Source organism: Camelus ferus, chromosome 13 (genome assembly GCF_009834535.1).
Source record: "Camelus ferus isolate YT-003-E chromosome 13, BCGSAC_Cfer_1.0, whole genome shotgun sequence".
NCBI lineage: Eukaryota > Metazoa > Chordata > Mammalia > Artiodactyla > Camelidae > Camelus > Camelus ferus.
Window position 1 is genome coordinate 20523795 of NC_045708.1, and position 9339 is coordinate 20533133.

At 50.7% G+C, this 9339-nt stretch overlaps 1 pseudogene; it reads left to right on the forward strand.

Annotated features, from left to right (window-relative positions):
- Nucleotides 1–276: 276 nt before the first annotated feature.
- LOC116668194 lies at nt 277–7005 on the forward strand (annotated as a pseudogene).
- Nucleotides 7006–9339: the final 2334 nt, after the last annotated feature.

Here is a 9339-nt window from a genome sequence, read left to right on the forward strand (position 1 = left end):
GGAAATGAAGAGAACAAATAATAACATGATAGCCTTAAGCTCTAACATATACATAATTAAATGTAAATGGACTAAATATACGAATTAAAAGACAGAGATTGGCAGAGTAGACCAAAAACAAAATAAAACAAACAATAACCCTAAAGAACTCATGATCCAACAATATCTTATATACAAGTAACTCACTTCAAGCACAACAATATAGGTAGGGTGAAATATCAAGAATGGAAGAAAGATACACCATGAATATGTTAATTAAAAAAGCAAGGGCGGGTGATGGTGTCTGGTGGCTGGCGTAGGCTGTGTGGCCTGTGGGCGGCAGGGCAGCCCCTGTTCCAAGGCCATGCACTGTTTTTCACCAACAGTCTGGGCTGCGGCACTCTCATGGATGCCAGGGATAGCACATGGCAGTCCTGGGAGGTCACGCCTGGCCTTGACAGAAATCCGACCCAAGGTGCTTATCAAGCATGTCTGTGGTGTCCTACAGCGTGGGCCTCTTCATGCTCTGCTGATTCCTCTGCCTGGACCCCCTCCTCATTTTGTCCAACATCTGTGGCCTCCTAAACATCTTCAGGAAGGTCCTTGTCAGCCAGTTGGTGGCCTCTCCAGGGCTGGTTCTCTGGTACTTCTTGGGCTTTGGGTGTCTGGAGGGCCAGATTCTGGCTGAGAGCTGCCAGGTGTTGTGGGACAAGTTCTGGAAATTCTACAAGACTGACTGGTGTATACGGCCAGATGAACGGCTGGTGAACTTTCTCTTCACGACCTCCCCCCCATCCCCACCCACCCCTTTTGAGTCACCTACATCAACAGCCTGACACTGGCTTTGTGGCCCTGGGCACTATGCAGACTGAACTGCCTTACCTGCCAACAAGATGTCAGACAGGGCAAGACTAACCCCCAGTTGACTACCCTTCTGGAAGGGAAGGGAAATGGGCTCCCATGGCAGGCCAGGCCAGGGTGCTGGGCTGAGTCCGAGCCTTACCCCAGCACCTGGGCATCTGGCTGGGCTGCCCCTTCCAAACCCTCAGCTGGGCCTCAGCTGCCTTATCTAGAACAAAACCGTGAAGGTGGACAGGCATCATCCAGCCCTTCTGACCAGGATCCCCAGTGACTGGTGACTGAGATGCCTCATCCCCAGCACCAGGTCCCGGCCAGTCAGCCATCCCACCCGCTGAGTCCTCAACACTGCTGTGGGCTGGGCTCTGGTCTGAGCAGCTGCACGGGGCTCCCTCACGCCCTGGGACTAAGTTAGGAGCATCATCCAGGCCCTGGAAGCAGGGTCCAGTGTGGGGCTGGCTCCCAGAATCTGGAACTTTAGGCAGGGTTTCAATTTTCTCTGGTCATAGACAGTAAAGATTCCATTAAATTCTCTTGATAATTGAAAAAAACAACAACAACCCAGGAGTGGCTATATTAATATCAGATAAAGTAGACTTCAGAGCAAAGAAAATTACTAGACACAAAAGAGAGGGTGATTACATAATAATAGAAGTATCAATCCACCAAGAAGACGTAACAACCCTAAACATACATGCACCAAATAATAGAGCAGGATTGCTTCCTTCAAGGACTGCGAGGAAGCTTCTGTCCCAGGCCTCTCTCCTGGTGTCTGGTGGGCTGCTGGCCACCTTTGACGTTCTTTGGTGTGGAGAAGCATCACCCTAACCTCTACCTTCATCTTTACATGGCATTCTCCCTGTGTGCATATCTGTGCCCACATTTCCCCTTTTTATTAGGACGTTAGTGATATTGAATTAGGGCCAACCCTAATGACCTCATTTTAACTTGTTACTTGTGTGAAGACCCTATCTCCAAATCAGCTCACCACAGCCATGTGGTCCCCTACACGCTCCAGGGCTCCCCGTGTCTCAGGCTGAGGCCAGACCCGAGCTCAGCCCACAGCCTTGCCCGGCTCCTCTCCCTCCCCCTCTTCCTTCTCCCGACCCTTCCCTCCGAGAGGGCGAGAGGGCGCCCTCCATAAGGCACCTGCCCACAGGCCCCTATCTTACTCTGCTTCTAGGGAACCTGACCTACATGGGGTCCCTGCTGGGCACAGCCTCACCCACACAATGACTCTCCGGGGACCACGTTCTTCCCTGTGAGGGGCTGAGTGTAAAAGGACCATCTTCTCAGACTCTAAGGAAGGCGGGGACTGGCATTTTGGGGTCTTTCAAATGCAACTCCTGCTGCGAATTCATCCCCAGTCGACCCTCCCCATGTCTGCTCCAGATCCTCATGCAACCTACCCTCTCCGTGTAATTCCCGTGTTCTGTTGGATCTAGGTTTGATTAACAGAAGGTTATAAACAAGTCCCCCAAAAAAGGAAACCAGCATGTCCTCAGGGTGGCCACTGTCTACTGACAAACTGCTTTCTAAATATTTTTGTTTTCTTGATTTTTGTGTGGATAAAGAATTAAGCTAATTTATATAAACTTCTTCCCTTCTTCAGGTCTTGGGAACCGCTTTGCCCCATAGTGAATTGGTTACCCGATTCCAAGAAAGGGTCTGTCTTTGCAATTGCAATTCATTAGTAGATTTACAAGGGAGGGAAGATGGTTAAGTCTTGCTAAGAGGATCATTTCACATTTCTCCTTTTTTAGTTGCTTGGCTATGTCTTGGCTCAAAGGTCTGTGAAAAATGGGGTGAAAATTCCAGCACCACATTTGCCCTAGTTGCAAATACAATCATATGGGAGAAGACAGACACGGGGAGGGAGCTTTAGGACATGTCTCCCCTCTCTTCAGAGCTGCCTTGGGGTTGGGAGGCTCGGCCACCAGAGCCCAACTGGCATCAGGCGTGTTGGCGTGAGAGAGGGGCCGCTCTGCTCCTGGGGACGCAACCTCTGGGGACTTGGGTGAGGACAGCCTTGGTCGGCTTTTGAGTTACTGTTTCTTGGGCACCTACTAGGTGCAGGAGCTTTATGTGCATTTTCTAACTTCACGGTGATCCTTTTACAGACCCATTTTACAGACAGGTGTGTGCAGGGCACTGGGAGAGGTATGGGAGCAGGGAGGATTTCGCAGGTGTTAAATGGAGACTCAGAGGTGTGCAGGATTTGCTCAAGGCACTTGAGTTGGAGCTGGAATTGGAAGCCAGGCCTGTTACCTCCAAATTCCCTGCCATTTCCACTCCCTCTTTGCTGCACTTTGGTCGCTCTTTCTGGGCCTCTATTCCCTCATCTGTGAAATGGGCCCCATAGACAGGACAAGATGAGCATGAAGGCTGTCTTAGGCTCTTAGGTGTTTTGAGGAAGGTGGGCCTGGAATGGTAGATGTAGGGTTGCTCTGAGGGGGTCTGGTACCAGGGGAGTCTGTGGTCCAGGAACAAGGGGCCTCCAGCTCTGGAACCAGGAGAAGGGCTCAGACCTGGTCAGAGAGAGCTGGTTTCGTCCCTGTCACTCGAGGCACATCAGCAACATCTGGTCCTTTCAACTCTTCCTCCCAAAACCTCCCAGGGAGCAGTGGCCTCCCTCATGGGTCTGTGGTCTCCTCAGGAAAGGTTATACTCCCTTCTCCAGCTGGGCCGCCCTCTGCATCCCTGACTCTGGCATGTCTACATGAGTGTCACATCTGGTCACCCTGCCTTGGTATGTTCAGAGGTTTTGCCAGTCAAGGGCACAGCCAGGCCTGACTGTTGGGAGTGGGCTAGGGGCTGAGCCCCCTTCTTCTCTTGTTCTTATTTGCAAATGGGTGAGTCCTTTGTCCCCAAATCAGGATATAAATGTTTCTGAGCCAAAAAGAGCTACAGCGTGGTGGGGGTGAGGGGCACACTAGAGATACACAATCAGAGATGTCTGAGGGGTCCCCAAGATAGGAGCAAAGAAGAAAACAGGAACACCACAATCCAAAGAGCTGAGGTGAGTCCCAGTGTTGTCCCTGACGTACTGTGTGACTTCGGTCATGTGACTGCCTCTCTGGGTCTCAGTTAGTTCATCCAGGAAATGGGGAGAACAGTTCCCCCCTCATTGGAGTGTGGAGACTCAAACGAGGCCGTGTGTAAGTGCCGAGTGCAGGGTGAGGGGCCAAGGGCCTCAAGACATAAACTGCATCTTTGTTGGGATTTGGGTCCAGGAGCCGAGTCTCAGTCACAGGTCTCTCACCAGGGGCTTCAAGGAAAAGCCGCATCTCCTCCAGATCAAGAACGTCCTTTCCCAGTCTCTTCAGCAAGTGGTGTTGGGAAAGCTGGGCAGCCGCATGTAAGTCAATGAAGTTAGAACACTCCCTCACACCATACACAAAAATTAACTCAAAATGGCTTAAAGACTTACATGTAAGACATGACATCATAAACCTCCTAGAAGAGAACATAGGCAAAACCTTCTCTGACATAAATTGTAGCTGTTTTCTGAGGTCAGTATCCCAAGGCAATAAAAATAAAAATAAATATAAACAAATGGGACCTAATCAAACTTACAAGCTTTTGCGTAGCAAAGGAAACCATAAACAAAATGAAAAGACAGCCTATGGACCGGGAGAAGATATTTCCAAATGATGCGACAGACAAAGGCTTAATTTCCAAAATATGCAAACAGCTCATAAAACTTAATAACAAACAACCTAATAAAAAAATAGGCAGAAGACCTAATAGACATTTCCCTAAAGAAGACACACAGATGGCCAACAGGCACATGAAAAGATGCTCAACTTCACTATTTATTAGAGAAATGCAAATAAAAACTACAATGAGGTATCACCTCACACAGGTCAGAATGGCCATCATCAAAAAGTCTACAAATGATAGTAGCTGGAGAGGATGTGGAGAAAAGGGAAGCCTCCTACACTGTCGGTGGGAATGTAAATTGGTGCAACCACTATGGAAAACAGTATGGAGGTTCCTTAAAAAACTAAAACTGGAGTTGCCATGTGGTCCAGCAACCCCACTCCTGGACATATATCTGGAGAAAACTCTAATTTGAAAAGATGCATGCACATCAATGTTCAGAGCAGCACTATTTACAATAGCCAGGACATGGAAGCAATCTAAATGTCCATCAACAGATGACTGGATAAAGAAGATGTGGTATATATACTCAATGGATTATTACTCAGCCATAAAAAAGAATGAAATTATGCCATTTGCAGCAACATGGATCATCTAGATATGATCATACTAAATGAAGTAAGTCAGACAGAGAAAGACAAATATCAGATGATGTCACTCACATGTGGAATCAAAAATATGATACAAGTGAATTTATTTACAAAACAGAAAGAGACTCACAGACATAGAAAACAAACTTATGGTTACCAAAGGGGAAAAAGGAGGGAAGGGACAAATTAGGAGTTTGGGATTAGCAGATACAAACTACTATATACAAAATAGATAAAAAACAAGGTTCTACTGTATAACACCCGGAACTATATTAAATATCCTGAAATAAACCATAATGGAAAAAAGAATATGAAAAGAATACATATATATGTTCACTCTTTTTCATATACACACACACACGTAAATACACATACACATACTCTTTTTCATATATATGTAAAACTGAGTCACTATATTATACACCAGAAACTAACACAACATTGTAAATCAACCTTACTTCAATTAAAAAAAGAAAAAACAAGCAAAAAAAAATCCAGTCCTTTCCTTCATCATCAAAAACCTACTAACAGGTCAGGACGCTTCCTCTCCCATCTGCCCCTCAAGCTCCAGGTCCTGAAGTGGCTCCTTTCTGTCTGTACCCTCTCCTTGTAAGGTGTGAGCGGCTGCGCTACTCAGTGACAGGGTGTGTGGGGTCTGCAGGGGGACGGTCTGGTCTAAAGAGTGTGTGAGGGTGGGCGAGAGCAGGTGGCTGGGAGGATGCATTGGCACCTCAGGCTGGGGCCAGAGAACAGCTTGAGGGGCACCTGGGAGAGACGAGGTCCTGATTATCGCTGAGTCACCATGTGATCAAGCCAGTCATCCACAGAGCTGGGCTGGGCACTCGGCTTGACGCTGGGTGCCAAGTTTGCAGACTCTGGGAAGGTGCAGGATGGAGAAGACACTGGAAGTCATTTAGCTTCTCCATCTCTAGGGGTCCTCTAATGCGGGTGCTGCTGCCCCAACCCCCCTGGGAGTCTCAGGTCCCAGTGCAGGTATCCTAAGTCCTCAAATGGAGGGGGGGACCCTGGAACCTTTCAGGAGCGCGGGAGGGATTCTGAGTGGTCACCTTGCCTCTCCCCATGCATCTGAGATGCTGGGTGAGTACCTCCCCTTCTCTGAGGCTCCTTGTCCCTCCATCAGGGAGGTTAGTGCTTCCTGCTTCCTTGGCTGCATCTACTGACAAAAGGCTTGGGGAGATGCTGCTGTGAAATGTGGCAAGGCTGATGCTTGTCACACAGTAGGCACTTTGTCAGAGTGACCGTCCCTGATACTTCAGCACTAACATCAGCGCTTTCTAGGTGCCCCACTGGGAAAGCGTGACTGCAGGTAAAGTCTTTCCCAGTTTGACCTCAACTGCTTCCCGGATTGGTCCAGCTCTGCCCTGCACCACACCCAGCACCCAGCACCCAGCACCCAGCAGTGTCCAGCTCAAAACAGATGCTCAGTAAATACATTTGTTGAATAAATGAATTAATGAATGGTATCTGGGACCAGATGTGACATAACTGCTTCCTTTGCTCCTCATAGTCCATCAGCTGCAAGAACAGTAAATAATATTCAGTAACATAAAAATTGTGATAGCTGACAGATACTGACTGCTTCCCACATACTAAGCATTGTTATTCCTCACAACGACTTTGGGACACAGGTTCTAGTCTATCCCGTTTTACAGATGGGGCAAGATGAGGCTCAGAGAGCAAGCAGAAGGGAATGGCAGTGGTGAGAGGAGGGGCTGGGACTTGAACTCAGGCCTGTCTGCCCCCACAGCTCCTCAACTTCTCTTAACCTTCTCTCTCCCAGGAACTCTTTGGGGCAGTTAAACTGGGGTCCCCTCCCGTGCTGGTGCTGCATCTGGACTTCTTCCAGCTTGACCACATCCCCTCGAGTGGGCCCAGAGCAGATCCCCTATCTTAGGACACTTTCCCCATCCCTGCAGCCCCTACTCCAGCCTGGAGGCTTTTCTGCCAGTTCCCATCCCCACCCAGGTTACTGAGGCTGGTTGAGGATGTGGCTGCCTTTCTGGAAGGTTCTGTTCCCTTTTCTTGTTTTCAGATTTTCCTTTGCAGTTTCCTGTCTTCATTCCTGGCAGGACCCTTTGCACAGGAACAGAAGGCACCTCCTGGCTTCTCTCCCTGGGGTGGCACAGAGCCAGGAATTCTACTCCTGGTTGCCTGGGGCTTCCTCTGGGAGAGAGGAGGGGCATGTGGTGAGCATCTTACATGCACCTTATGCTAAAGGGCCATTGGTTTCATTCCAGCCTTTTGCTCCCTTCCCTATGGACAGGGGGTGGGGCTGTGGTCAGCGGGGGCCCTCTAGCCACCACAGTGTTCCCTTGCCAGGGCCCAGCCATGGGCGGCAGATGAGGGTGGGGCCTCCCCAGGAGAAAGAAACTCCACTGTCCTGGGCTGGTCTGGTCTGGGAGAGGCCAGGCCAGGTCCACCCACCCGGATCCAGACGCTGCTTCCTCTCCTCCCCCTCCCCCTGGCTTCTTCATCAGCAGCCCTGGAGTCTCCCGGGAAGTGGGGGTCTTAGGGGTGACTACGGGTGTGCATGGACAAACACGAATATTTTATATTTTACCAATCATGTATTTATATTAATGGATATCAGGGGGAAAAAAACCTCACAAGCAATTAATGCATTAAACCCTTGACGTCGTGGCTGTTACTGCTCAGGGTGAGGCAAATTGGAAAAGAGAGGCTATTTCAAGTCAATTTAAAAGGACTGATTGAATCAAAATCAATATCTTGCAGTGGAGGATGTGGGTGGCCAATGCTTGGGAGGCTCAAAAGAAGCTACCGGAGCTTGGGAGACACGAAGGAGGCCCATGAGCCCCAGAGTGAGATCCCGGGGGTCCAGCCTGGCTCTGTGGGGGGACCTTGGGCAGCTCACTGCACCGCATAAGCCTCAGTCTCCTCCTCCGTAATGGGGATGAGTATCGGCAGCTGCAGGGCAGAGAGGGAAGAGCAGGAGGGCCGGGGCAGAGCCCCAGAACCCCCACACTTAAGGGGCAGGAGGACGAAGCCGCAAGGGAGGCTGAGGAGTGGCCAGAGGGGTCAGGGGAAATGAGGAGGGGGTCCCAGGTCCAAGAGGAGAGAGAGTTTGGAGGAGGAAAGGGGCCCGGCCTTGGTGTTGCCCAGAGGCCAAGTCTGGGCTGAAGGATGCCCACTGGCTGAACCCGTGCAGGTCAGTGTCCTGGACGAGAGAAGTGTTTCAGAGCTACAGGGCTCCCAGCCAGTTCTAGGGATCTTTCCAGAAAGGCTCCTGAGGCGCAGCGAGGAGGGTGGCTTGTCCCGATCCTCCACAGCTAAGCTGCGGGGCTCGGGGCTCTGGGTTCCCTCTCTGCCACAGGTGCCCGGGACCCCGTCTTCCTGCTAAGATGGGGGCGGGTGGGGGGCCGCCCTGGGACATCCTGGAGGACAGGCTGCGGACTGGCTTCCTCCTCCAGAATTCCGGCCCCTCCCTGCCTCGTCTCCCATTTCTCCCTCCCCGGGATCCAGTTCCTTTCCAGAGAAACCAAACTGACCCTGGCAGGACAGCCAGTGCTCAGAGCCCACTGAGAGTGCCCAGATCACACAGGGAACGTAGGAGAAGGGCTCCCTGCAGCAGGGCCAGAGCATCAGGGAACACAGACAGAACCGAAAGGAAAGTGGGCTCCTGGCTGCCGGTCCCCAAGCTGCTCATACCGGGGGTAGGGGAGCCGCCCCAGAAAATTCCACTCAGCAAAGACTGTTCCTCACGTTAATACATCAGGAAAATGAGGACAGAACAGCCAAGGGCTCACTGGGCACATCCACCGATGTGCGGTCACATGGGCTTCAGGACCCGTGCCACCCACTCCCCTCAGCATGCTGGGAGGAGGGGGCAGTGTGGAGACGGGGGCTCCCGGGGACCCCACAGGTTAGTGTGGAGAGGAGCACCCAGTGTCCTCCCCTTGCAGATACTGAAACCAGGAAGGGGAGGGTTGTGGAACCTTCCTTCTCTCCCAGGCGAGGATTTTCAGATCTGTCTGCCCCTTTCACGGCATCTGCGATGCATGGGATCTTGGAATTAGAGCATCTTTCACAGATTCACAGATGCTTTCATAGTCTTTGAAGCACAGAACCTGAGCATCTGGTCCCTTTCACAGAATCCCAGAATTCTAGGATCGTAGGAGCACTCATGGACTTACGGGCCCGAGAGTTGCAGAATTAAGGAATCTCTGGAGAAGACCTGCAGCCTCACTTATTGGACCCTTGGAATCACAGA